Genomic DNA, 24,222 nt, shown 5'->3' with positions numbered 1-24,222 from the left:
TTAAAGTACGGCTAGGCCTATAGGGTTGAACTAAGCTCTGAAGATACAGTGGAGCAGAGCCCTGTTTAATTTTGAAAAGATAGCATAAGGCTTTAAATTTGATGCGGCTCGAAACTTTAAGCCAATGTAGGTCTCGAAGAGCCTGGGTGGCCGAGGATCTCCTCGGTATATTGCAGAGGAGTCGGGCTGATGAGTTTTGTACGACCTGTAGTTTGTTAATGGTCGCAGCATCAGCACCAAGGTAGAGAACATTACCATAGTCCAGGGGAGATGTTACTAGCGCCTGGACTACGGTTCTCCTAGTAGCATGAGGCAACATCCAAAGAATTTTCTGGAGCCATCTTAAGGTGGTGAAACAGATGGCTGCCACCTTGGTGGCCTGTGCCTCATAGACAGTTTATCGTCTATGAGGAATCCAAGGTTACGTACCACCGGGACCGGTTGAGGAAGGGGACCCATGGCACAGGGCCAGTGTTGCGGACCCCAAAGATCTTTATGTTTCCCCAAGATGACAATCTCGGTCTTGTCACCGTTGAGCTTGAGGAGATGCCTCTGCATCCACTCAGCCACTAGTGACAGACCGGTTTTCAGACAGGACACGTTGTTGACTTCCGTGCTGGAGAGAGAGAAAACAATTTGCGTGTCATCGGCGTATGAAAAAATAGTCAGCCCGGCATCCTCCGCGATGGAAGCGAGAGGTTTGATGTAAATATTAAACAGCAACGGGCTGAGAATAGATCCCTGAGGGACACCATACGCCGAAGGACAAATCGCAGATGCAGCCTTCGCGGAAAAAACCTGGAAGGTGCGCTCACTTAAAAAGGAGGCAAACCAGGCCAATGTGGGGCCATCTATTCCTAAGGACCGGAGAGAGTTCAATAAGATGGAATGAGACACGGTATCGAACGCCGCGCTCAAATCCAAAAGAATGAGAGCAGAAGTTTCTCCGCGATCGATACCGTGCCGTAGCCTCTCCGTTACCCCAAGTAGTGCAGTCTCGGTAGAATGGTGAGCACGAAAACCGGACTGAGAGGGGTGCAGAAAACCCTGATTTTCAATGAAATGGGAGAGCTGCGTGTTCACATGCCTCTCCAGTACCTTAGAAAAAATAGGCAACAAGGAAATGGGTCTGATATTGGAGAGGTTTGATATATCCGCACCGGCCTTTTTCAAAAGTGGGACCACCATCGCATGCTTCCAGTCCTGCGGCACATGAGACTCAATTAAAGAAGTGTTCAGGAGTCTCATGAGGGGGCGCCGACATTCAAGATCAAGCAGTTTTAAGATCTTTGCAGGCACCGGATCACGCGGTGAACCAGATCTTACACTGTTCAGGCAAGAAAGAAATGAGTCATCATCAAACAGTAGCCAGTTAGTTTTCACTGCCTTCGAAGACAGGAATGCATCCACAGCCGTTGGCCCCGGTTGAGGTTGGTTTGCTGTCATAGGAACACTCATGGAGTTGTAAATACGCTCAACTTTAGCGATGAAGAATTCCGCTATGGAATTGCACTGAGCTTCCTCCAAAACCGGGGAGTTGGTATGGTGCCCGCTCCTGTCAATTTTTTAACTATCGCAAAAAGAGTGCGGGGACAATTCTGAGCTTGTGTCACTGTATGTACAGTGTACGCAGCTCTCGCAGCTTTACATTTGGAGTGATATTCCCTCAAGGCTTCTTTGTAAACGATCTTCCGGGAAGCCGAGTAGGTACGCCTCCATTTTCTTTCCAAAGCCTTACAGTTAGTTCTCAAGGCCTTTAGACCAGCCGAGAACCATGGTGCCGGACAACGGATTAACCACACTTGTTGAGTAGGCTTCAAAGCAGTACCTCCCCCCAGAGATGGGTTGGAATGATGGTCAGAAAACAAAGGTTAAGGGAAGAAATCCTGGAGCACTGAGCATGTGAAATGGCAATCCTTTCTCACCTCTGAATTCATAACAATACCTCTGGTGGTGCAGCACATTTTGGCGTGGGTAACTGTCCACCTGGATAGTCTTACGACAAACTGCTTTGCCTTTTTGCTACCTGTGTAAACCACAATCAGCTGGTCATCAGACTTCATCTCTTTAGTTCGGTCGATGTAAAAGCTGACTGCTCTTCTAGGGTCCAGACGAGGAGTCTCTCCTCTTCCTTGGTGGGGTGAAGTTGAGGGTAAAAGGCAAGAAATGTAATGGATTGTCCCAGATGGATAAGAGTCACAGACTTGGGGGGAAAAAAAGCACTTTAGTTGGGAGGACCAGCTTGTCTAGAAAGAAGCATGCGTAACGTGGGCAGGAGGTGAGTGAGATACTTCTCCAACAAGAAAACAGTTTTAAAAGTCAACACATGTAACTGACAACGTGAAGTGGCCCTAATGGAGCACCCCTTCAAAATGCCAAAACAGGGGCGTGGCATGGCCGCGATAGAAAATGGCCGCCATGTAAGAGAGCTCCGCTAAGGCAGAGAGTTGACCCGTCAATCCATCATTAATCCGGACTGGCTGACACACATCAGATGATGGAACTAACAGTGGAAACCAGTGCTCTATACTTGAGTTGACTACCGACCACAGAGCTCAGCCAGAACCCGAATAATCGGAGTCAAGCGTTAGGAGGCCGCAGTGAGCATGGCCTCCTGAGTAAGAGTGCGGCCTGGGGGGAGTGCAGAGATACCCTGCATAAATTAGCACTAGACAGCGTTTGTGGAGCCGGTGGATTGCTTGTATCCACAGATCCGGGGATGACTAGAGGGCAGCTCAAGTGGAGAGGGGAGTGCCCGGGAGGCCTCGAGAGAAGCAGCGACATAGGAGTGAATGAGGGCCAAATCGGGCTGTTAAGAGATCCGCTCTAGGACACCTTGGATGTCGCAACAGAGTGCGCTGTGCCAGAGTTGAGGAGGTGGCGAGGTGCTGCGCCCGGAGCACCAGCATACTATCTGCGCCTGGGAGGAGTGCAGAGATACATTGGAGAGCCATGGGAGGCGAGAGCGTAACCAAGGGTTCGCTGGGTCCATGGCTCCGAAGACTAGAGGGCAGCTCCAGAGGAGAGGGCAGCGCCTGGGAAGCCTCTGGAGACGGGGCAACGGAGGGGCGTCCATGGGCCTGATCGGGCCGTTCAAATAACCACTCACAGGCCCCCAGGGACGCCGCAACAGGGTACGCCATGCTGGAGGTGCGGCGGGGGTGAGGAACGCCCGCACACAATCTGCACAACCGCAGGCCTGAGATACCTCAGAGAGGTGGGGACCCGCAGCGATCTCGGCACCACAGTCCTGGGACAAAATTATAGGCGCCGCCTTTCCACATATTCCATGGAACAAGGCCGGATTCGGGAGATGGGGGGGTGTCCGAGCTCCAGTGACACTCCGGACTATAGGAGCACAGCATATAATATTATAGATCCTCCAAAAAGGAAACACCCACAGCAGCTATAGAGCACACAGCAAAGGGAGCATCTGCACCAGCATCGTAGTAGGAGTGGGGGCTGGAGTCCCTTGGTGCAGGAGCCTTTATCTAGGGGGTCTTCCCCCTCTTTCCTTCTCTCCTCCTCAAGGGACAGGAACAACAGCTCAGGCCAACTGAATGCACTGTTAAATAACACAGAAGGGACGCCACTGAAGATGCCTACCAGAGGCCCTTCTCTGGAAGCTGAGATAGTTTGGAGGAGACAGAATTATAATACGTACTATGAGAGGAGATGGTGAAACCAAAGGTGTCGGGTCTGTCAGTCTAACAAAAAGGACAACTACGCGGCCCGAGGCCCCCCTAAGCAATAACTGGAGAATCAGTAGCAGATCCCTCACTGGGAGCGATTATGGCAGCAATAGTGGATCTCAAAGGCACACTAGAACGAAAAATAGACTTGGTAATTACAGAACTCACCCTGATTAGAGCGGTCCTACAGAAATTGAGAAAAAAGGTCACAATGGCAAAGGCACAAATACTTTAACTCCAATCCACGTTCAAATGCCTGGAGGCCAGGTACAGTCCTTGACGCAGTAAGCCAAGATTGTTGAGGCCAAACTGGAAGATCAAGAAGGGAGGTTGAGAAGGAGCAATATCCGTGTAGTGGGGGTCCCAGAGGGGGCGAGGGGTCAGAGCTTGGACCTTTTCCTGGAGAACTTTATAATAAATGTGCTGAAACCAGTAAGAATGTCCAAATTATTTTCGACTGAGAGGGCACATCGGGCACTGTTAGAACTGGGGGTCTCTAGTTGGCTGAGGTAGGTACCTTAATCCAAATAGGAACCTTTGCTTCTAGTCAGGGAAAGGAGGGACACACACTTAGATAACCCCTGCTCACCCCCTGGAAGCTTTGCATGAGCAGCCAGGCTTATCTCCAAGGCAATGTGTAAAGTATTTGCAACCACACTCCCAGTAACACAGTGATAACACCACAAATGGAAACCACACTGGTTTTATAAAAATAGTGGTATCTTTATCAAGAGGAATACGATGATACCAAACGATAGAAATCCAACATATGCGTATTCGTAATATTTCATTTTGCCAGTTATCAGGCCAGCAATCACTTGTAGGTTCATGCGGTATTAATGAGCAGTTCACGATGATGTAATGCAGTCCTAATGCAATGCTATACAGTTTGTAATGTAGTAATTAGACAGTTCTTAATGTACGTACTAATGCAGTTCGTAACGCAGGAATAACGCAGGTCTTAATGCAAGAATAAGACAGTCCTTAATGCAATTATAATGCTGTTGGTAATACAAGAATAAGGTAGTTCGTAATGCAAGAATCAGGCAGTTTGTAATGCAAGAATAATGTGGTTCGTAATGCAACAATCAGGCAGTTTGTAATGCAAGGAATAATGCTATAAGCCAATGTGCACGGTCAACTCGGGCACACTAGGCCCCAACAGCAGAGTCAACGGTCGTAAGCTTAAAGGGGCGGCCCGGTACTGCTGGGCAGGTACGGGCCGCTCGGGGACTCAGCGAGTCTAATGCGGTGCAGCGGGAGAGAGATCGGAGCACTCCTGTACTCCTGCACGCCTCCCCAGGCCACACACGCTTGCGGCTCCCGACCGGAATCCAAACCTTACTTGGGGGGTGCGCTGCCTCGCTCTCTCTCTCTCTGCTCGTTGGACGTCCTGCTGGGCGGCCCGATGACGTTGCATCTCCGTTGTTGGGCGACGCTGTAGTGGACGGGTTACAGCGCTGCTTTCTCCTTCATTGACGATCTTGGGCAGATTACTCTTCGGGAACTACAATCACAATCCCTTTGACCTTGCAGCTTCCTTAGCTTCAAGAAATCCTTTAGCAAGTTGCGGCTCAGGCCGGCCGTGGCGATCCTCACTCACAGCCTCAGTTACTATGACGGCTCAGGCCACAAACAGCAATGCAGAAGTATGGATGACGTTTCACGATGCGAGGGGCAATGTGGTCACGGGGCACCTCGTCAACAGCACCACGGACCACACAGCAGTTCAAGAAATCCTTTAGCACGTTGCGGGTCAGGACGGCGGTGGCGATCCTTACTCACAGCCTCAGTTACGATGACAGCTCGGGCCACAAACAGCTATGCAGCAGCGTGGACGATGTTTCATGCTGCGGGGCAATGCGGTCACGGGGTACCTCATAAACAGCACCATGGACCACACGGCAGTCTCAGGCATGTAAAAAGCACACGCACCAAGCATCGCTGAGACACGGTTGGAATGTTGATGTTCCTGAGTTTCCAAAACAGGGGACCAGCTCTCCTCGGGCCCTTGGAGACAAGTTACTTCAGGACACAGCAAAGTCCTCTCAAGCAGGGGGACACAGCACACAGCAAAGTCCCTTGTCCTCTCCTTAGTCAAATCAGCAAACTGCACACCAGCCACAGAACACACAGCAAGGGCAGTCATTCTCTTCAGTCTCTTCAGCTGTTCTTCTTTGGCAGAGGTTCCTCTTGATCACAAAGTAATTTCAATCCTTTTTCAGTCTGGATTTCAGTTTTGAGTTCAGGGGTTTCAGCTCTCACATTTATACCCCTACATGCCTTTGAAGTCTTTGTGTTCAGGGGGCTCTGAGCCCGGTCCAAACCAGACCTGGGTGTCTTCCTGCCAGTGCACACCGTCTTCCTTTGATAGTCAGACGCTCAGCAGGAGGTGTAGCCATCCTTTGGTGGCAGCAACACAACCCTCTTCACATCCAGGGGGCTACTCCTCCCCCACATCAAATGCAGGCCAGCCTGTTGCTGTCTCACCTACTCCTCCCTGGTGTCAGGACACTTCCCAGACCCTGTCACATCCAAACACAGACAGGCAATACACAACCAGGCAGAGGCACACAGGATGGTTTAAGACAAGAAACCAGCCACTTCTAAAAGTGTGGTTTCTAAACACACAACTTAAAAACCATCTTCACAAAAAGATGTGTTATAGAATTCTGAGTTCAGGCACACTAAACTCCATCTCTCCATCTTATGCCTATGGGAAGATACGCTGGAAACATGGGACACAGCATTCCCCATTCTGTCCTATGGGCAAGATGGCCTTACAACAGTGAAAAACGAATTTGGCAGTATTTCACTTTCAGTACATGGTACACACCTCAGTACATGTCCTACCTTTCACATACACTGCACCCTGCTCAGGGGGGTACCTTGGGCCTATTATAGGGCTGTCTGATGTGCATAAAAAGGGAAGGTAAGGCCTGGCAAGTGGGTGCAATTGCCAGGACAACAAGGCAGTTAACTAACTGCGCGCAGGCACTGCAGAGGCAGGCCTGAGATCTCTTTTTAGGACGACTTGTGTGGGTGGCACAATAAGTGCTGCAGGCCCACTAATAGCCCCTTTTGGCATGGTTACCCCCCACTTTTTGACTGACATCTGATGCAACCTGACTTGATGTGCCCTGTGTCCCTGCCAATCAGGTTCCCAGGGCCTGTGTTCTTTCCAAAACTGTATCTTTGTATCCACAATTGGCACATCCCTGGCCACAGATAAGTCCCTTGTAAAAATTGCCATGGGTACCAAGGGCATTGTGACCAGAGAAGGTCTCTAAGGGCTTCAGCTTCTATAGTGCCACCCTTAGAGACCCTGCACCTTAACCCACACACGCTGCCACTGCAGGCTGTGTGTTTTAGTGCAAAGAAAAGAGAAAAGTCGAAATGGCTCACATCCCTGGATGCCATGACTGAAATCCATGCAAAAGGCCCAGGTAAGTCACCCCTCTAGCAGGGTGCGCTAGCCCCAAGGTGAGGGTACAGAGGCATGAGCCTTGTACCCCTACAGTGTCTAAGCCCATTCTTAGACATTGTAAGTGTAGTAAAGCCATAAAGAGTATATGGTCTAGGAGTTGGTCACTACGAACTCCATAATAGCTTTATTAAAAACTGTGAACTTTGGTATTAAACCCATATTGATGCCAGTATGGGATTAAATGTAAAATGCACTGAGAGGGCATCTTAGAGATGCCTCCTAAATATCGACCACCCTGGTTTGGTTCCTGAATGGCTGCCCACCATTTGCCACCACCAGACAGGTTTCTGGACCCCTAGGTAGAGAGCCTCCACTCTCTAGGCCAAGAAACAAAGTCCATCCTGGGCAGAGGTGTTATGCCTCCTCCCCCGGGATGGGCTCGGTCCACGAAAGGGGACGCTTCAATGGCCTGCCGCCTTTGGAAGCTGACCCCACCTTTTGCTGCGCCCAGAAAATGGCTCCTACGGGTTCTGGCCCCTACTCTGAGCAGAAGAATTGGCTGGAAAACCAAGCTAGGAAGAGAGGTGGTCACCTTTGTCAACCCCACCCTTCAGGTGGAGGAGCCAAGTTGAAGCACACATCTTAGTCCCCTCCATCTTGAATATGAGAGAACTCAGCCAATTAGGGCGAGGCTCATACCCTTTCCCAAGGGAGGGTAGCATGATAGGGGGGTGTACCCACCTCAAGGAAGGGAACCATTGGTCCCAACCTGCATACCCCTTTAACACCCATAAATCTAGTATTTAGGGGCAACCCTGAACCTTCTCAGATTAGAGGAAGAAAGAAAAAGGACTGAAGAGCCTTGCTTACCCAGAAAGTAGAAGAGGACACCAACTGCCTCGGCCCCAGGCCTGCCGGCCTGTCTACGACCTGCCTACAGCAAGAACCCCGGCGAGTCCAGCAGCCAGCAACCCGAGAGCATGGAGGACCTGCCCTGCGACCTTCCTAAAGACTCTGTCTTCTGTGAGCACCAGATTTGCTCAACCAAAGACTCACCTCCAGATCAGTATTCCAATAACTCCACTATTCTGCACCACACTGGACCGTACGCCCACTGCCTGAGTTCGAGTGGCCCAACACCCCAATGAGGTCTCCACAGCAATCATGACCCTGGGATCTGGTGATCCCTGACCTGCCTTAAGCCGACGCCTGCGGCTTCAACCTGAAGGCTCCACCCAACCGCGACGGGAGCTGGTAAGAATACCAGATGCCAGAAGACACCCCTGCACCTGACGCCCCATGGCTTTGGGTGGCCCAACCAACAGTATCCAGGCACACACCCCCACCGACCCCACACCCAGATATCAACTTACCTCTCCTGCCGGTGGTTGCCTTCAGGAAGCCTCCCTCCCTAAGCCTGAATCATCTTTGTGAAACCGAAGATCTCCATTGGGAAACACAGGGTCGACCTACTTCTGTTTTGCACCCTGCAGTGGCCGCTTCAGTGCCGCTGGTGTTGCAACTTAGTTCTAATCCCCAAAGGTCACCCTCGCAAGTCGAGTACTTACCTTCAAAACCGATAACCATTTTGCTCCCATAGGAATTCATATTATAAGATTTTGTGCATAAAAATGTTCTAAGTGTGGAACTGTTAATGTGTGGGAAAAGTGAACCCAATTGAAAAGTATAAAAGGTTTACTTACCTTGTATGTAGAGATCCTACGGTGTGGTATCTAGGCATACCACTCCCAGTACTTAAAGTATTCCAAAGGAATCCAAAGTAATGAAAAACAATAACTGTGTACATTAAACTGTTTTCAAAGCATTTTCCAAACTGTTATAATTGTAATTTCAAGCACAACTGCATTACCTTAAACAGTCTTGCATTTTGAAAGTATGTATTACTGTGTCAAGTCCTGCTTTGTCCTGAAATAAAACATAAGTATATTTTTTTTATACTTACCTCATTGGTCTGGATTCTGAATGTGTATCAGTCCTTGATTGAGTGAATACAATAAATGCTTAATACACCCTCTGGATAAGCCTAACTGCTCATCCACACTACCACAAAGAGCTGTTGGCACTTGCCAATTTAGCCTCTGCTTTATCTCTGGGGACACCCTGGACTTTGAACACCCTATACCTTACTTTGGTATAGTATATACAGAGCCAGCTTTGAGCAGCCAGTCATTCAGGTCAGGAAATAAAAAAACTCCGAACTCCTGAGATGGGTCCCATCCATCAATCTCACCTTTCTAAAGACCTGAGGTGATGATGTTAGAACAAACAGGAGCACTGTGACCTGCTAGTGAGTGGGAGTCCTTGACCTGGCAGGCTTGTAGAGTTGTACTAAGTGGATTGTGAAGTCACATCCCTGCTCTTTCCTGCCAGGGAGCTTTGAGCTGCGGCAAAGAACCCAACTTTAGAGGGTTTTCGACAAAGGTGTATATCCAACCCCTACTATAAGGACCACTGGTTGTGTTTTATTCCTCACATATCTTCCCCATTATTTGCTTCACAGTGCGACTAGATAATAGGTCCTGAGGAATGCCTCCACACACACAAATGCGTAACAGATGGGTTGAAACATGTTGAACCCTCTCTTACATTTGCGTTGATTCCCCTTTCATTTTTAATCAAACCCTTTGGAGGCATAATGAACAAGTTACTTACCTTCGGCAATTCATTATCTGGTAGAGACATATTCTAGCTGCAGATTCTTTTACTTTTGAATTCTCTCCAGGTGCCAGACTGGATCCGGAACCTTTTCAGCAGCATCACCTCTGTTTCTCGATAGATGGAGTTACGCGACTCCGTATCAATGACGTCCACGCCTGTGGACATCACCAGAGTCCATATGAGACACCCTCCATCACACTGACTGCAAGCTGATCCTACCAAAAGTTTTCAAAGAGAACTATGGCCACCTTCAGCTACTGGAGCTAGTTCAGTGTCGCTGTGCATTCGGCTTGATCTGAATCAGGGCTATTGTTAGAATTGGATCCACGAGCGGGGTGAAAGGGGGGGAGTTAACTACTCTGGTGCCTTGAGTGCCACGCAACTCTGAGTGTCAGGAGCAGTGGAACAACAGGGACTCATGTTTAGACTTTTTAGGTTTTTTTGTGGGACTTGTTGGACTTACCTGAACTCTGCTACCACAAAGACAATCAGCCCTCGACTGAGATCACTTCTTCGAAATACAGTGTTCAGCAACAGCGAGTTTTTCCTCTCAGTCATGGGTGGCTTTCCTATTCCATATTGGCGCAGCATGGACGCGACGGAAAGTCATGTTTAGAGCCGAGACACCACAGACAGACAACAGGGGTAAAAGGCACAGCAAGATTTAAACCCTGTAGTCTTAGGAAGGGACATATCTGCACACTTAGAAATTTTGAGGGGAAAAATCAGATATGACAGGACTCAAGAGCTCCAGATCCACATCAGAAGGCGTGAAAAGAACGGCACTGATGTCAATGTGAGGAGGAGGTGCAGAGATAGTGATCATCATCATATCCGAAGCAGGATAAACTGAGCGTGAAGCTGCACAATACCAGTTACTGATGCACGAGAGAATTGCTACAAAAGTTGCCACCTGGGGGAATTCACAAGGTGAGTAATCTTTTCAAACTGACACAGTGCAGAATGGTCTAATTTCAGTTGTATTTTTTTTATTATATCAGAAATCATAAAATGCAGGAGGAAGTCACATTAACCTCAGCAGCAGAATCCATAGATTTACAGAGAGCCCATTCTGCATCATTGTTTGAAAAACGCCTACAAATCCAGTATCCCACTTTGCAAATTTTGTGCACACCATCTTCAATTTGCCTACACACAACTGGTATAGTGCAGTTCTTCAAAACCACTGGATCTGGCTCATTGATTGGTTTTAAGACTTTATTTGACTGCTTATCTAATTTCTAAAATTCACTTTTCTCTAGTATGTAAGTCAGATTTCCAGCAATCCTTCTGATGATCAGTTATGGCATTTGCATCATCCTTCAGATTAAGAAAAAAAACAGTCCAACCTTCAATATGAATTTTGAATTTGAATATTCTCTTCAAAAGTAATACATAGAAACCCTAGCGTTCTATCTTGGGTATGAATGACTGACTCCCTTAAGCGAGCATTGGACTCTGTTTTTCCACAAATTGGTTGCTTTCACAAGTGAGACCAGTCTTATGCTCATAAACTGTTTGCAAGACACTTTTCTGCAAGCTTAGATGGAACTGCCACCAATGGGAGTCTATCAATGTAAAACAAATGCTACGACCACCAAAGATGCAGCAAGTCTATTGGAGAGCACTGCAGTTGCCGATTGTGATATAAGTGCAAAATGATGGGCAAGGTGCTCTTCCAGCGCTCTACCCATAACAACTTCAATGTTTGACCGCAGATGCTAACAAGAGTCAATGCACAAGAACTATACTCTTTCCTGGATAATCTAGACCTCCACTGCCTAAGCTCATCTCCATCATCCATAGCTAAACTGAAAGCAGTAAGTCATCATAACAAAAATAACTACACTGTTCATCTATGCACAAAACGCCTGGATACCTTTGACACTACATGACACCATCACCGAATGGAAAGAAATGAGCCAAGTTCAAATAATTTCTTTGGTGTAAAAGGGAAAAGATTGCACCTGCTTTTCCAAAATGAAATGTAGCTGAAACAGTCTGCTAGAAATGGTGTCATTTGAGGTAATCTACTTCTCGACCGGGGTTGTAGCTGAGGAGCATCGCTGCTGTATCTCCTCTTCTTTTGCTGCTTCTTTTTGCCTAAGAGGAGTGGAATTTTGAGAGCGACCTCAAACTGGAGTGTGAACTGTGTTGTTCTTTTCATGACCTAGGGGTTCATGAGGCTGCAATTGTTGCACAATCTTGGAAGTAGCACAGGTAGACCTCATGCGGGCCTCCAAAGGACATATCTCACTTGTAGGTACATCATGATTTAAGGCCAGAATTCCTTGGCAATGACTAATAAGTTACTTACTTTCAGGAATGCCTTCTTTGGTAGAGACTCTATCTAGCCAAAGATTTCTTACTTTAGATTTATCTCCAGACATCAGAATGGATCCAGAATTTTTTTTGTGAGCAGCACCCCTGCGTGGCAGTAGATGGCGCCCTTTAGCTCCGTGTGGTGACGTCATCTGCGCCAGAAATGACGTGCATGATGCTTATATAGGAGCCACCCCAGCGTGCTGATGTCAGTTTCTTTTCACAACCTTCCACGCCAGGAGTGCAGAACCACAAAGAACACTGACCACTAGTGTGTAGAACTAGGGCCTTGAAACGGAAAGAGCCCAGTACCTAGAAACCTGTTCGCAGAATGGGGAGGATGGGTGGGTCGATAAAGAATCTGTGGCTAAATAGAGTCTCTACTAGATAAGGCGTTACCGAAGGTAAACAACTTGCTAATCTGATAAAGACTTCTGGCTGCAGATTTCTTACCTTAGAATAGACACCCAATCAATATCTCCCTGGAGGAGGCTCTGCGAACCGGATTTAAACCAGAAACTCCTGCAGGACCGAATGGGCAAAGTGCCTGTCCTGACAGACCTGATTGTCTTGGCAGTAGTGTTTGGTGAACGTGTGCAGTGAGGTACACTTTGCTGACTGGCAGATATCCAGGACTGGAACTTTGCGTGCTAACGCAGTGCTGCAGACTTTTCCCTGGTGGAATGAGCACACAGATCCTCTGGGGGTTGCTTCTTGGCCAATGAGTAGCAGATCTTAATACAGAGTACAATCCATTGGGGGAGGATTTGTTTCTACTCTGCCATCCCTTTCTTGGCTCTGAAATACCTAGCCCACCCAGAATGTTTTCGTGTGGTCAAGGTAGAACAACAACACTCTTTCTGTGTTCAGTCGGTACAATCTCTCCTCTTCCTTAGAGGGATAAGGCTGAGCGTAAGACGTAGGCAAAGTGATGGACTGGCCTACGTAGAACTGGTTGACTACCTTCAGCAAGAAGAATGCTCAACTTGTCTGTGAAAAAGCACCTGCAGTTCACTATACCTCCGGGCAGATGTAATTGCCACCAGAAAGGCTGTCTTGATTGGGGGGTGGGGGGGGTGGGGGGGGTTCGAAGAGACAGGTATAAAGCAGCTCACAGGGAGAGCACATTTGAAAACCAAGTTAAGGTCCCATTGAGGCATAATGAAGGGAGCTGGGGAAACAAGTGATGTACATCTTTAGGAATCTATTTACAATAGGGGACTTGGAAAGGGAGGGCTGATATGGCAGCCGCATAAAGGCAGAGATAGCAGATAAATAATCCTTCAACGTGCCCAAAGCAGAGGATTATTTTCAGTTTTTTTTCTTTTCTCTCTCTCTCTCTCTCCCTAGCTCTCTCTCTCTCCCCCAAACTCTCTCTCCCTCCCTCTTTCTCTCTCTCTATCTCCCTCTCTCTCTCCCCCTCTCTCTCCTGAGCCCTCTCTCTCTCTCTCTCTCTCTCTCTCTCCCAAACTCACCTTGAACAGTTAGTAGGAGAGATAGTGGAAAACTGTTACCCCTGATCTCCACTGCCATCATCTTGGGATGCTGGTAAGGCCAAAAAGGAGCATAGCAAACTGAAAGTACTTGTGGCCCACTGTGAGCCGCAGTTAACATCTGTGGGCGGGCAGGAAAGGAATGTGGAAGTATGAGTACTCCAAGTCCAACTCTACCATCCGCTCTCGTGGATCCAGGGCAGGCAGGACTTGAGCAAGCCTGAGCATTTTGAATTTCTCTTTTTTCAGGAAGAAATTGCAAGGGAGCAAATCTACGATAGGATGAAGTACTCTGACCTTTTTGGGCACCAGAAAGTAGCGGGAATAACAACCATGGCCAACTTCTGATTCAGGCTCCCTCTCTAAGGCTCGCTTAGCGAAAAGAGCTGCCTCTTACTGGTGAATTAATGAAATATGGGCCTCCGTCAGACTGTCGCAAATGAGTGGCATGGGTGGAGGGGTAGTCACGGGAGGCTAGATGGTCAACAGATAGTGCTAGCATCACTGTATGCCCCGAATACTGATCAAGGAGACTTCCTGATGCACCTCTCCGCGACGCTGGCACCCTGGCACGCGGTCCCGTGGCTGCTGGGGGGAGATTATAACTGCACATTAGACATAGCCCTAGACCGCTCATCCCCACCTCCCATAGGCGCTCCGACGCGTGGCGCCACAAAGGCGCTGCTGGAATGGGCTGACCGGTGGGATCTATATGATGTTTGGAGATCGCGCAACCCTGGAACGCGGGTCTACTCATACTACTCAGGTGCCCACGAATTGCATGTCCGCCTGGACAGATTTATGGCGACTGCTGCACTCCTGCCCCTAGTAACTGACACATTGTACATGGGTCGCACGCATTCAGACCATAACCCACACTTTTTATCCATAGCTTGGGACCGCCCACGCCCCCCCATTCCCACCTGGCGACTACAACCAGCGCTCCTACTTGATGCGGCTTTCCGCGAATCCCTCCTTACACACATCTCCCAGTACTTTGACGACAACGCGGGCACGGCTTCCTCCCCCCAGGTGGAATGGGACGCCTTCAAGGTAGTGGTCCGTGGACACTGCCTGAGCACACAGGGCCACATGGGGCGACAACTAGAAGGTGAACTAACCAGGATAGAATCCGACCTGCTGGATAGGGAGGGGGAGGCAATTGACGGTAGCGATGATCCACTACAGGAGGCGCGCGCAGAACACGCAAGCCTACTGGAACGGCTCCGAGACATTAACTATGCAGCACACTCGGCGAGGACACATCACTCAAGTGATAGACCTGGCAAGTTACTGGCCTGGTTGATCTCACAGGAATCCCGCTCGTCCCCAGTGGCGGCGATACACGCGGAAGGGAGGGGACTATTGTACTCGCAACATCAGATTCACGATGCATTTACCAACCACTATGACACACTGTACCGCTCCCGACTGCTACGCACACGCTCGGACATTGCTGATTATCTCTCCCCTCTGCACATGCCACACCTGACTACCACACAGCAGGACGAATTAGGAGCCTCGCTTGACCCTGATGAGATCCGCGAAGCAGTTTTCCACCTATCTAATGGCAAATCCCCTGGCCCGGACGGGCTTCCGGCCGAATTTTACAAGGCAGGCGCAGATATCCTCATACTGCGGCTTCTGAACGTGTATACCGCAGCAGCGGAAGATGCGCTCTTACCCGCGTCGTTGAATGAGGCAACCCTGATCTCCATCCCAAAGCCTGACAAGGACTGCACGCAGATGGGCTCTTACCGCCCCTTGGCGCTGCTAAACACGGACTATAAGGTACTGGCCTCTACACTAGCCCGGAGACTAGCCCCCTATGTACCCCGCCTGGTACATCAGGATCAAAACGGTTTTTTTCCGACACGCCACACCTCCCACAACATCCGCCGCCTATTCCGTGTACAGGAATACGCCACCCACCAGTGGCCCAGAGCAGGATGCCTGGTGCTGGACCTAGAAAAGGCCTTCAATTCGGTCGAGTGGCCCTACCTGGGAGCGGTGATGGAAAAGTACCAACTGGGAGGAGGCTACGAAGCCATGGTGGGCCTGCTGTACGACAAACCGACGGTCCGAGTTCGCACGGGTGTGCTGCTCTCGGACGCTATACGGGTGCGGAGGGGCACCAGACAGGGTTGCCCCCTGTCGCCTCTATTGTTCTCCTTGGCCATGGACCCCTGGCCACAATCCTCAGGACTCAGGGGCCTGACTAGGGGATCCCGCTATTCGATGGCCTCCACGCTGTGTCACTATATGCAGATGACCTGCTACTGTACGTCAGAGACATAACCAACATCCCAGACTCCCTGGCCGACGTCTTCCAAACCTTCGAGGAAATGTCTGGACTGCGAGTTAATTGGGCCAAATCGGGGGCTTTTTCCTTTAGCCCAGACACGCCTGAATGCGATGTGCGCTTGGGCGGAGGCAGATTGCAATGGTATCCCACTACATTCCGGTATCTGGGGATTCAAATATATCGGAATCCGACAGATGTCCTCGAGGGGAATCTTCTGCGGGCCATTACCTCGATTCGGGCACAGGTCAAGTTCTGGAACACCTTACCCCTAAACGTCCCGAGCCGCATAGCACTTACTAAAATGATTGTACTGCCCAGACTGCTGTACTATTTTGCCAATCTGCCCACATACGTACCAAATAAAATATTCCGAGACCTGGAAACTCTGCTACGCAGTCTCATCTGGAATGCGGGCCGACCCCGCGTAGCGCTGACCAAGCTCTACATGCCCACTGAGCAGGGGGGCCTAGCAGTACCACACATGGAGCTGTACTACCTCGCGGCTCAGATGCAGTGGGTGACGGGGTGGCTCAGCGGCAAACACCTCGAAGATACTGCTTCGGACACTGCTGCCTGGACGCAGACGCAAATCTGCACGCTGTTCCACCCGATAACCCGGACTCCCTGCCCCTTGCAACTACACCTGGCGGTGGCGCGGAGATGCTTCCTGCGTTGTTTACGGCTCACCCGGGCGACAACGCCATATGCTCCGATACTACCTATTCTGGGTACTCCAGGGCCAGTGGACGCGCTAACTGTGACCCGACTAACTAGCTGGACACAGGCGGGGGTGGACACTCTGGGAGATCTCTACGATGACGGAACACTACTCACCTTCGCTGGCTTGGCCGCTCACACGGAAATCCCAGCTGTCCAATTCCTCCTGCATGCGTCCCTCTTACGCACACTCACTCGGTCCTGGGGCGACATGACGGACGAACTGCCGATGCACAGCTTTATGCAGTATCTCCACGTCACGGGAGATGGCTCACATGTCATACATTGGTTGGCGCAGGCCCTACAAATGCATTCGCAACCGTCTACGTTGTCGCTACGGGACAAATGGGCAATGGATAGAGGACGAGCATGGACTGATAAAGAGTGGGTGATGATCTTAGCCGGACCGACATACATCCCTCGCAACCCCCGTTTTAGAATAATACAATTCTACATCTTGCACCGAGCATATCTGACACCCGACAAGATAAACAGGTACTTCGCGACCACTGATGCCGCTTGTCCGCGCTGCTCTCTGAACGGAGCGGACCTCTTGCATATGTTGTGGCATTGTCCCGAAGTACACAGGTACTGGACGGAAGTTACAACGCTACTCACGCGCAGCACTGGGGAACAGGTGCCACACACGTGGGAAGCGTGCATCTTGGGGTTATACAAGCGCGCTAAAGTCACCAGAGTGCGGACGTGCTTCTGGGACATGGGGCTCATAACGGCCAAACGTCTGCTCACCAAGCATTGGAAGGCGGCGACCCCCCTTCACGAACGGCACTGGCGCGCCTCATTTGCCAACTGGGCGCGAGCGGAAGGCACAGTGCTTCTCCGCGAGGAAACCGCGGGACTGCGTAAGTTCCCCATAGCTCAGCTCTGGGATGATTTCCTCAGGGCGTTCCGACGCGCCAGTCAGGGGCAGGGGATCACCTGAAACGCACTTGCACCGACACATCAGAAAACCTCTTCACGCCAGAAGCTGTCACAGCCCTGCCACCCTCTCCCCCGCTCACTCGCCACTTTGGACTTTGGGATACATGCTAACGACTATGGACATGTATTACACCACGCACTGCGCCGGGCGTCCACGTAGCGCCACGCACCAGCTGCTGCCTTTGCCTCACCTGACTTGCGCACTTCACGAGGCGAGCAACCCTACTAGGCCCTGCCCCACAACCGACACCATATATGAGGGCCTGTGACGAACCCCCTCCCCCCCCCCACCCCTTCATTCCCGGCCCTACCCCCCAGATCTCTCCTGCCAAGATGTGGGCATGGGGGATGGTCTGTTAACTGGTCGTGTTCCCAGACCGGCCCCGTTTCTTCACACAAAGGAAGACGTTAGATGCAACATGTCACTAACAGGAAGCAATACTTTATTGATCTCACACCACACACACCCTGCGGAGCCACGGTGACACTTATGCGTTGAGAGAGATACGACTTTACATGCACCCTCACCCATGTTAACAAGAGACCCACTGCACGGCCTAACGGATATCGCTGCATCTCTTGCGTTCTCCCAACTCCACCGCTGGGAGACCTCGCAGACACCATACTACCTGACACTAGAGGCCTGCCTGAACGGCTGCAGACTCGCCCTGCCGCACATAACTGCCCACCACTATGCCTCAGTGAGCTATACTATTGTACGCCTAGTCGCTCCAATAGTCAGCATTACGATCACGGATCCGGTACACCATCTGCTGCAGATTCCCCCCCCACTATTAGCTGCCTGCAACTAATTGTTTGACCAATTGCGGGACCTTGGGGGATTGCGAGCAAGACACTAATGCTGGGTGATCGCTGCGAAGCAAATCTCTACAACATAAGATAAAATTACAGGATCTAATACCTACACATCGGATGGCTACACATACACCCGCATGAGACTCGCCGCCGGACCCCCGGGTTGCCGGCTGAATGGCTGTGTCATCTAGTCATTGGTTCCTATGATTGTTTTCTGCCCGGCTGCCCCTGGGAGCCGCTGAATGTAACATGTAAGAAATTTACCATCTATGCAATAAAGGTCTTAAAAAAAAAAAAAAAATGGGTGGAGGGGTAGTCACAAAGGGGAGGGTGTTGCCCCTTTGGATGATCTGGAGAACCCATCAGTTGGATGTTATCGGCCTCCAGTGGTGCTAGTGATGGTTTATCCGGACTTCCACTGGATGCCCATTATGGTTGAAGGGCAAACTAAAGAGGCTTGAAGCCTGTGGCTGCCGAAGGGAGGTGGACTGGCCCAATCTCTGGCTACCTGACCCACGAGGCATGTGGGAATCAAGTCCTAGGCCATGCAAGGACCATGAAGCCTGCAGGTCATGGTGACTGGACGGGTAGAGACGTGGCTATAAGCCCCTTCCGGGGCCACGGAAAGAGTGAAAGGCATATTGGTGTTGACATGGGGCAATGGAAAGACCCAAGGACCTGGCCATAGCCCTGCTGCAGCTTTGAGTCTCTCTGGTCTTCGAAGAGATGGAAGCCATCAAAGGGCATGTCCATGAGTAAGGTCTGGACATTCCCGGAAAAGCCAGTGGTTCTCAACCAGGCATGGTACCTAAGGGCCACCGACGATGAAACTGCTCTGCTTAGTGAGTCAGTCGTATCCAGCCCAGAGTCGACGGCAAACGTAGCTGCAATCTCTTCCAACAGCAATAGCTTGGGAAAGTATGGCTAAAGCTTCCTCGAAGACCATAGGCAACAATTGCGCACCAGAGTCTCACAGTGAATGGGAGTATCGGCCTAAAAGGTACGTGGTGTTCACCCAACACCTTCTTTTCCAAGGTATCCAGCCTCTTGGATTCCCTGTCAGTGGAGTGGTAAGGAATGAGCCAGGATTTACTCCGGAAGTGGAGGCTTGGACCACCAAGCTCTCAGGGGTGGGGTGCTGGGTGAGGAAGTTAGGGTCTCTTGGGTCGGAGCGATGGCTGCGGGCAATTGTCCTGTTCACAGGAGCCCCTATGCATGGCTTGGACATCTGTAAGGGCTTCGATAAACAGGGGAAGTGGTTCACAAGGGGTCTTCCCTGGCTGAAACACCTCCATCAAGATATTCATCTTGCAAGCCACGGACAGCTGATGGTCCGGGACCTCAGCCGCCCTCCTCACCATAGCAAAGGAAGCTCCCTCCTCCGTAGGCACAGTATGAGGAGAGATCAAGCCAGTATCTGGGGAGGTGTCTCCAGTGGCATCTGCCTAATCCTCACACCAGGTGTTTCGGTGGCATCTAGGGACTTGTATTCCTCAGGGTCCAGTGGCCCCTCCCAGTCATCTCAAGTCCTAGCCCATAGGAATAGAGCACAGGCTCCGACGTGGCTGGTCTGCCCAGTCGGCACTAGTATCGGTATCAGATGGCGCCCATAAGGCTAGTATCGGAGTTGGGGATGAGTATGGGGAATGAGCAGGTGGCAGTGCAGGTGTACGTCGGCAGTGGAGCCGGCATCGGGATGGTTGAAGTGGCTTTAACGGCACCGGTCCTGATCGATCCTTGAATCCAAGGGGTCCGACTGGCAGTAAAACCGCTGGTTGAAAACCAGTAGGAGTTCCTCCCAAGCCCTTGTGGGCCTGAGGCGTTCCAACAGGGACGGGCCGCCCAAATATGAGATGCATGCCCTCATAAAATTCACAGAGTAGGGCGGGGGTCACTCTGGCTCCTGGAAACTAGAGGAGAGACAGGGATAGCCCAGGCGCAGGCTCAACTGTAAAGCCAGACCTTGAATGCCGATGCTCCCTTGTATCGCTGGATGACTTGGACAGGGCCAAGCCGAAGACTTCTTCGACTTCTTGTTCTTCTTTGCTTGGGGGACTTACTCGACCACCCAGATGACTTTGACAGGGATGACGAGCGCTACGAGTGGCTCAGTGACTGACCTCAGGACCTTCCTCCCAACCAGGATTGAACCGTTGCAGCATCGCACGTCGAGCTGCAAGAAGCTTGAGTGACCGCTCCCTCAAGGTATTGGGGTCCATGGCGAGATAATAGATTTAGGTCTTGGCAGTCTAGTTGTGCTCAAGGCAACAAAGGCAGAAGAGGTGTGGATCTGTTATCAACATGTGCAGGTGACAAGCGCCACAGGGCTTATAAGCAGCCTTTGTCATGGTCATCAACCCCACACCAGGAGACAATGTCTCAAAAATCTTTCACATAAGGGTAAAAAAAAGTGACTGGGGGTTGCTCTTCTCCGCATCTGTGCTGACTGGTGTGGAAAGAAAAGAAGTGATGTTAGTGCGGTGGTGCCTATATAGCCACCGTGAGCACCACTTCCGGCATGGACGATTGCATGCAGAGTCTGGTGACACCACCTACCAGAGCTCAGAGGTAATGCTCAAGATAAAATTCCCAGAACCAATCTGACGCCTGAGGATAATTCTGAGGAAAGGAATCTGCGGCTAGAGTTTCTATCAGTTAGCTTGCCTTGCACTAAAAACATTTCTGAGAAGAACATCCATGGAAATTTCCATTGCAGTTGATGGGACAGCAACTCTGGATCGTTGTTGAAGGGCGCAGAAAAAAGGAAGCAATGTTAATGAGATGGTGGCTCCAGTGATGTAAAAATATCCGGCCGCAAGTTAGAGACAGCACCCTCTACCGGCACAGAGAGCTGTGCAAAAGTTTCCATATCTAGTCTTGTACCTGGAGACTGTCAACAAGGTAGGAGGCTGGCTCAGTATATCGTGTCCACTTATGGTGGGATACTGTGCACTGAGTCGAGGCAACCCTTGGTGATAGTGTTTAGGTCTCTGAAAACCAAATCTCTCAAGGGGTAGCTTTGAAGAGCAGCTGAGGCTTATCCTGGAGGGTGTAAAGCAGTTGCATGTATCACTATGTCAGTCATTAAGCTTTTCAGACGGGAAAGAGCCACACAAGGGAAGTAGAAAAATACTTTATATTTATTACTACAAACTAGATACTAACTTGGAATATCTCCTCCCGGGAGATATCAATTACACACAAAGAATACTTAGAAAAACACATATCGCCCAACCAGGGGGGCCAAACCATATACTAAAATAGTGGGATGCGAGGTGAGTACTAAAACTGAACCAGTACCCAAGTTGGAGGATCCCAGAGGAACAAGTGACCATCCAAGGTGAGTTGCCAGGGACCCCAAGGTACCTGGGGGCAGAGTGGTTACACCGGGTCAGGCGTCCATAGGATAACACAGGGCAAGTCGCAGTTGGAAAATTTGAGTTCCAGGACCCTTCCATGGGACGACAAAGGAACCACTTGGATGGGGAAAGTTGAAGAGTCACTCCACCTATGAATACCCAGAAGATAAGGTTGCCTGCACCAGGGAGCCAGGGTGCTTAGGGGTGAAGTGGTGTTGGAAACCTCCATAGACGCCAATGGGGGACCGTGGAAGTACAGAAGCTACAGCATCTCGGGGACCAGGCTGGTGGAATCAGCATGAAGGGTCCAGATGAAAAGAACCTGAAAGCAGAGGGGACAGAGTCCAAACCACCTGGAGATGACCAAGAGGTACAGGAGCACAATTCCAGCTTGGTTGATGGTTCTTGGTACAGCACAAAGTAGAAGAAACAGCAGCTATGGAGACCAGGCGATGTTGTAGGAGCAAAAGAGCTTTTCACAAGCTGCCCCCAGCCAGTTCACGAGTGCAGGATGGTCAGGGTCTGGCAGGACCACCAACAAGCCTTGACAAAAGCAAACAACGGTTTGCAGGAGAAGATGCTTGGTTGCAGATCAGAAACGTCTGTGGGACTAACTCCACAGGGGAAAGTCAGGGCTGACCCTCAGCAGGCAGGAGAGCCAGCAGGAATCAATGGAGCCCCTCGACGACCCTCTGGAAGCAGGCACAGGACGATGCACGGAAGCCCCAGCAGCACACAGGAGATGAAGGCCCTCAATGCAGGCAGAACGACATACTTGGAGTTGGGTAGTGCTGGAGGCAGGAGCTACTTGAAGCTTGAAGATCTTCTGTGAAGAGAGCCAAAAAGCCTCGGTAACAACAAACAGAGACAGTGAACAGGTAGGAAGTCAACGTTGGCTGGAGAGGGATTATAGTCTCTCAACTTGCAGGGAAGACTGGTCATGCATCTGGAGACCCAACAATGCACCAACTGTGTTGCAGAGCCGGGTGATGGCCGCGGCCAGGTTTTGGAATTCCCTGCCAAATGCCGTTAGGAAAAAATCTGACCGCCTCTCCTTCCGCTAAACTTGAAAAATGTGGCTATTTTAATTTTTCCTTTCCTTCTCCCTCCTAGCAAGAGCATGGAGTTTAGACACCGTTGGCTAGTAGTTTGCGGTACAAATAACATTTTCATTTCATTTCTGTGGGACAACAGGTTTGTGGACGTTGAGGTGCTGGTAAATGCAGGGAAGTGGATCCTTCACTTCAAAGTAGATTCCTTCAGGCTAGGATGCAATATGGGCTTAAGTCAAGGTGGAGGAACCGGGAGCTTTTTATGAGGTCCTGCACAACGCTCCTAATGGATACATAAATCAAAAGAATGTGCAGTTACTAAGGAGAGAGGAAGGGAGTGAACAGGTCTCTTATGGATTGCCCTCACACACCCCGAAGGATGTCATGCTTCATCATTGGGCAGATAAAGGTTTCTGCCACACCTCCAGGATTGGTTCAGTTAAAGCATCTGTAAAGGGAAGCAACGGCTCACAAGTTGACGAAGATGTGTTTAGAACTTCTGTAAGAATATTAGATTTTACCTCAGCTGAGGGAAGCAGAAGACCAAGTAAATCAGCTGCCTTCCTTATAACTACATGATATGGAGGCCACTAGCTTCATGAAGGCCTTCATACTCATCCATAGAGTCAACAATCTCCCCTACCTCCTGATTCTGTGCACATTTCTCCTCTTCAAGGAGCCTCTGCGCCTCTCTCCTAGAACGTTGTTTAGGTATAGCCGTCGGTGGAGTCACACGCGGCGCCGGTGAAGACATCAACGATGTCGACGGAGGAGCCTCGGCTTCGAACCTCAATGTCGATCGAAGTCGAGGCGGCGCCGACTCAGCAGCCGAAGGAGTCAGAGGAGCCAGAGTGGAGGATCACGGTGCCGGGAAATGCCAAGCCGGAGTCGACGGAAAGAATTGCATGAAGGGTGCCTGGGGATAGTATTGAGGAACACCCAGGTTAAAGGCAAAATGACCCACGGGGACCGAAAGCGTGCCGGATGGAGCAGAGGCCCTGGCAAACATGTCAAACATCACATTGAGAAAATGTGAAGAATCTGACTCAGGAGCAGGAAAAGGAGGCTATGGATTCGTATCTTGCTGAAGAGGAGTCACTTGAGGTCCAACTGGAGGTTGCGGAGCCGGGGACGGCGCCCGCATAGGTGAAGCCACCCGGCCTGGAGGGCACTCCGCCGGCAACAGGGACATTGCTGGAGCCAGTGAATCTTCATGCTGCGGAGAACCTTTCGAAGCTGGCGACCCCGGAACCGGAGATGGAACCGGCATCACCCAAGGAGAAGGGGATGGAGAGATAAAGTCCTTCCTTCGAGGGCGCTCAGCCTGAGTCGATGACCTCGACATCAAAGCCCTGGCCTTCGAAGAACGATGCTGAGAGCCATGTCTTCTTTTAGATTTCTTATGTTTCTTCGTCTTC

At 50.4% G+C, this 24,222-nt stretch overlaps 1 protein-coding gene across 2 annotated transcripts in view; it reads right to left on the bottom strand.

Annotated features, from left to right (window-relative positions):
• CEP290 (centrosomal protein 290) overlaps window positions 1-24,222 on the bottom strand; it is a 1,500,249-nt gene that overhangs the window by 489,722 nt on the left and 986,305 nt on the right. The window lies entirely within an intron of this gene.

This window comes from Lissotriton helveticus, chromosome 1_1, assembly GCF_964261635.1.
Source record: "Lissotriton helveticus chromosome 1_1, aLisHel1.1, whole genome shotgun sequence".
Taxonomy (NCBI): domain Eukaryota; kingdom Metazoa; phylum Chordata; class Amphibia; order Caudata; family Salamandridae; genus Lissotriton; species Lissotriton helveticus.
The sequence above is the reverse complement of the archived record's forward strand: the minus strand, read 5'-3'. Positions and strand labels throughout refer to the sequence as shown.